The 6,000-nt window shown below is 28.9% G+C and overlaps 1 protein-coding gene across 3 annotated transcripts in view; it reads right to left on the reverse strand.

The window, feature by feature from the left end:
* Positions 1–594, reverse strand: part of LOC107436247 (popeye domain-containing protein 3) — a 37,543-nt gene extending 36,949 nt beyond the window's left edge. For 2 of the 3 annotated variants that reach the window (XM_043043887.3, XM_071177383.2), the window contains exon 1: positions 468–594. The gene's annotated coding sequence lies outside the window, so the exon portion shown is untranslated. Of the gene's footprint in view, positions 1–356; positions 385–467 lie in introns of all 3 variants that reach the window. The other variant, XM_071177382.2, reaches the window with a different exon arrangement.
* Positions 595–6,000: the final 5,406 nt, after the last annotated feature.

Below are 6,000 nucleotides of genomic sequence, written 5' to 3' on the forward strand. Positions count from 1 at the left end.
TAATGGTTATTACTATCATTGTTGTAATTTTTACAGAATTTTGTTGACTTGATTTGGTCAATATTTATTTAATTTATTATGCATAAGTGCTGTCATTTTCTTAAGTTCTAATTTGCTTGCGAAAAAAAATTTCTTACCTCGCAAAGCATTAAAAAGTTATTTACTGTATATACTTAAGCCAGTTTCTTTTTTTTCTTTTTTTAATATATCTCTATTTTGATATTTTATTTATTTTATCTGTTTATTTATATTGATTAATAAACATCATTTTTAAAAGTGGCTACTACTAATAATTTAAATAATTAAATATAATCTAAAAATAACAAATTTTTATTCCTCTAAGGGGTGATATTTACCTGTTGTAGAGTCAGACCCCGATTTGACCTTTAGAATAAAATCATTAAATCTGTGTAGACAACTGAAAACAAATCGAACTACTATTTAAAAAGAGGAGGAAAAAAACTTACAATTTAGAATATGTCGTTACATTTCTATGCCATAATAATATCTTTCAATGTTGGTGCATGCTGTTTACATCTTAAACTTCCGGTTTCTAAAGCATGAACTGAAGAATGATCAATAAAGAGAAAAAGTGCCTCGGAACGAGATGGCAGCACGCATCAGGGGTATAACAATTTCCAGAAAATGCGCTCTTAAATTGAAATACAGAGTCGTATATATATTTTAAAATCGTGAAATGCAATGTGAGGGAATGCGGAGTCCTGTATGGTGGTCCTCTCCGGGTACCAGCGCTTAGGGGGTGACAAAAAATTTTAGATTTAGAACATAGGTTTCCAACTTACATGAGACCGGGGGGCGCAATTAAAAATACCAGTCAAATAACGGGCCGTAACTTTATCAAAATTTCATATAGGACTGTTTTTTGTTTGACGGAACATTAAATATTACTGTCAGATTTTTATCAAGTTGTACAAAAGAAAAGTATTGAATTACAAATTAAAAAAAGTAGATTTTTAAAAATATTTAATTGCATATTGAAAAATTCTGATTACAATAATTTTAATTGTGCGCCTATGTATTAAACAATTAATGTTCAACAGAGATCAAATTGTTAAGATATAAAACCCATATAGATCTAACCTATATTATTAACCTATACTAACCTATACTAAGTATATTAACCTATACTAACCTATACTTAACCTATACTAAGTATTTAAACCCATATAGATTTTTTACGAAAATTTTCCGAAAAAAAGAAACTAATATATTTTAGTTCTTTCAAAAAAAGGCTTCGCAGGCCGCCAGTTGGTAACCACTGATTTGGAAGATAACTGAAATGGAGAAGACAACTAAAAAAGATTTCTTAACCCTTTGACGCAGATGGGGCACCAGCGACTCGTTTAGAATTTTTTATTCTGACTCTCTAATTAGAACCAAAAATACATTTTGGTATTTTTTAATTCTAAAAAACAGTCTAACAGTTACTAAAAAAATCTGCTAGATTACTGGAATTATATTTGTACTAAAATATAAAAGCTAAAAAAAGTTTGAAAAAAAAAAAGCGTTTTCATTAAGATTGGAAAATTTATACATAATTGATTTCGTAAGTTCAGCAAATTTCAATGATGAATGACTGTTTTTCTTAGAACTAAATAAAGTGCAGATTTGAAAAATTATCACTTGGAAATCAGTTGTGTTTAGAATATTTTACCTCTACCGCAAAAAAGAACAACAGTTCCTAACTATGAATTATTAAAATGCTGAATATAATATTTTTTCTCTCGTTTCGGTGTAAATGAACACAATTTAATAAAAAAAAAAGTATGAAAAAAAAGCAAATACTTTTATATCTTGTTATATTTAATTTGTATTTATTGCGTAAATTTAAACCGGAAATGACCTTTAATTAGGACCCACAGAATAAAGTGGGATTTTGTAAAGGTGAAGAAAAAAAGTCGACAAATTTTCATTTATGCTATGCCCCTGGAAAATCATTCTTTTCGGAATTCATTAAAATAATATGCTTTCTTTCAGACATTTTTTTTCAATTCAAATTAAATATATAAATTAATTTCTTTTTGCAAGTTTCAGCTTGAGTGAAGGCGATAAATAATTATAAAGCAAATATATGTAGTATGGACTTGATATGCTCCTGATTCAGCTTCTTAAAAGCGGCATCTAGAACGAGAAACTATCCAATACCAGAGCAGCTAACTTGCCAAATTTTGTTGGAAAAGTTTCGTTTCCTATTAGCTCCAGTTTTCCTTTAACTTTTAACAATCCAGTAGTTTTGCTACCCAACTTCCAACCAAGTTTATTCACATGAAAAGAAAATGTGATATTTTTATATACAAGTACAGAAAAGAAAAGAAAATTATATTTCAGCAAAAAATTTTATTATTAGACTAATTATGACATCACTAATCATACATTTTCACCGTCATTTATGTTTACTAATACTTTTCTTCGAGCTGGCCTTACTGTTTGCTTTTTGTTCAGATTTACAGTCACAAAAAATTTACAGAGTAAGAAAAAAAAATTGTTATCTTATAAAATTCATACAAAAGACTAAAATTTCGTTTAATTAAAGAAGGTAGGGGATAAATGAGAGCAAGTTGTGCGAGAAAAGGATGGATTTGAATTTATCGGGGGGAAAACAATGAATTTGGGAAACAATATATTTTAAAAAATCCCAAACTAAATAGCGCATTAATTTGGAATTTCAATGGGCGAGAATTAGAAAAAAAAATAAAAATAAAAAATAATCTGAATGCATTTGAAAGGAATACGCAAGTCATGAAAGCCTTAATAGAAACTGAAAGAGAAAATCTAATTTTGATAAATTGACGAATTAAACGGGTTCTTCAATTATAAATTTTTTTCGGAAGGGATCAAATAATATTTTAGTAACTACATTATACTTTTCACTAGTATTGATTTATGTTTATGTAACTTTAAATGACATTTATATTTTATGATACTAACACAGATAGTATCAATTATAATTGTTTATTGATCATAAAACTAAGTTTATTATTTAATCAAAACGCTATACTTGGCATTAAATACCATTAAAAAGTAAAATTTCGCAGAAATTAAGAATTTAAGACTGAATACTGCACTCCCCTTATAATCGAATAATTAATTGCATAGATTTGGCTGGAACCGATGGTATTCCCTTAAGCGGGGTTGACTGGTTAAGCGTTAGCCATTGTTTCCTCAAAAATCTGAAAGATAACATCATTGATACTTGATAGCTCTATTTAATAATAAAAAAATTCAAAATAAAAAATAATATTTTTAAAAACCACGTTTTTGTAGTGGAGAATAATAATTAAATAAAAATTTGAAAAACGAAAAACGTGGAGCGCATGAAATACATAACAGTAATGTTATATTAGTGTGCGTATGTGTGCTCTTGAGAATATGTGTATAGATATCTGTAATTGTATCTGAATGTGGATGTGGAATATGTTTGTGTATATGCATATGTATGTGGATGCACATGTGATGTATATGTATGCGTATATGTACTGTTATGTATTTCATGCGCCCCACGTTTTTCGGTTTTCAATTTTTTTTAATTATTATTCTCCACTACAAAAACGTGGTTTTTAAAAATATTATTTTTTATTTTAAATTATATATTTTTTAATTTTTAATTTTTATTTTATATTTTTTAAAAATTATTACTTTTTAATTATTATTCTTCACTACAAAAAACGTGGTTTTTAAAAATATATATTTTTATTTAGATTATTTTTCTTAGTAAAGAGTAGTCGAGACTACTACAAGACCACTACTAAAATAATATATAGAACTTTCATTTTAAATTAGGGATAAAAAAGTCTTTATGGAAAAACAATACCTTTACGACTTTCATCAGTTTTATGCTGATGACAACAAAAAAAATCTGGAAATGAATGAGGAAAAACTGGATCCTACCACGTGATTTTTCAGCCAATAAACATACAGTCAGACCTCGATATAAGGTCATCCGCATATAAGGTCACCCCGCATATGAGGTCACTTTTCCAAAGTCCCGGCTCACTGAATAGGAATTCTTTGTTACAAAATATCGGATATGTGGTAAAGTTTTAAAAATCGTTATCGCTTATGAGGTCATTTTTATCTGAGACGAGGGAAGCTCTTTTCTAACAAAAGCCTATTTAACTTCCTTACAAGGCAATTAACCCTCTCGAGTTCTAGGAAAATGTTGCAGCCAACGAACAAGCTACAATTTCTGAAATTGTTTCACAAGTTGTGGACAGTAAGGACAATGACAGTGATCCTGAGACTGTAGCTGTAACCCATGTGGAAACCTCCAATGCAATAAATGTGATACGAAATTTTTTTACAAATCATGAGAGAGCTGAGTAACATTTTGATAAGTTGCAAAATCTAGAAAATATTGTTCAAAAAATGAAACCAAAAACAAAACAGACCTGCATAAATGATTATTTTAAATAAGGTAAGATGTAATGTATGTATGTGCACTTTGAGGAAATTTGTAAACAGCTTTATTGTAAATTAAATTATTTTTTAAATCTAACTTTCTTTAATTCTTTATAAATCCTGTTAAAATTTATTAACTTAAACATTTAATTTATGGTTAATCGTTTTCGTTTGTATTAACATTTTTAAAAAGTCTTAATGTGTACCTACTATTTACGTGCTTAGTAACGAAAGGCTAATGAATCGGTTAAAAGGTCACCCCGCTTATAAGGTCACTTTTGCGATGTCCCTTAGGGTGACCTTATATCGAGGTCTGACTGTACTCCGACAGTAAAAATCTTTTCACCTGACATGTAATACTAATTTGAAATAATGGAATCGACAACAAAAGACAATCTTTAAAATATTTTTTTTTTTTAATTTTAATTTTATTTTACTTTGTATGTCTTTTTTCTCTTCATTTTCATGCATTGTCATCCAATTCTGAACTATGTGCCAAATTTGAAGTTTGTAGCTAGTCGGGAAGTTAGTTTAAAATCGATTACAAAATTCAACCCGGACAGACACACACGAAGGCAAGTTTATATAAACGTGGTAAAAAAAGAGTTATTGCGAGTACTTAAGTTTTTTTTTTTTTTTCTTTTCGCTGTGTCGTAAATTCTATCAACAACAGTTCCGCAATTGACTGATCGTTGACACGGTTCCCAGCAGATCATCAAAGTCGAGCATCACTGGCCGATGTCAGCGTGCGGGTGAGAGACTACTTGGATCAATCTGTAAAGGGATCAAGGGTGTGCGGTATTGGTTCTCGTTAAAATGTTCTACTAAAGTACTTGACGTCACGCGCATGTCGTCGGTCTATCAAAGCGAAGGGAGCCATCACCTCTGCAGAGTTCAAAATTGTGATGGCATGTCTTCGGATCATTTTCAGGGATGTTTCCCAGACAGTTGCCAACAGCCCTTGAGCAGCTTTAGTGTGACGAAAATTAACTACAACAGCAATAAACAAAATTTACGTGATAGCACAATGTCACCAAATTATCTCTTAAAATTATCTGAAATCACGTATTTAATTTATTTATAGTAGTATTCCTTTAAAATGTAATTCGGTATAAGTAAATAATTTAAAAACAGCTGTAAATGAAATATAAGAAAATTAGTTATGCACTGAAAAGCAAAATTAATGGGAAAGTGGTACTAATTTGCTTAGGAGAAACGTAGAAAATTACCATAGTATTATTAATCGCTGTCCCCCTTTTTTTTTCTCTGACCTTTTAATTCCTAGTAAGAATATATATATATTTTTTTGTATACTTTAAAAGTAAAAAACAGTCAAATAGTTGATAAAAAAGATTTGTTACATTACAGAATTATATATTTTTACTGAAATATAAAATTCAAAATAATAAGTTTGGAAAAAAAATTTGATTCATATTCAAAAATGTATTAATAATTGATTTTGTAAATTAAAAAAGTTTCAATTATAAATAACTGTTTCTCTAAGATTTAAATAACTACATATTTGTTAAATTGCTTGGTAGTGATCCGCGTATGAAAGATTTTACCTTTTGCGTAGAAAGA

This window comes from Parasteatoda tepidariorum, chromosome 2 (assembly GCF_982258835.1).
Source record: "Parasteatoda tepidariorum strain Cologne lab strain chromosome 2, Ptep-v5.0, whole genome shotgun sequence".
NCBI classification, from domain to species: domain Eukaryota; kingdom Metazoa; phylum Arthropoda; class Arachnida; order Araneae; family Theridiidae; genus Parasteatoda; species Parasteatoda tepidariorum.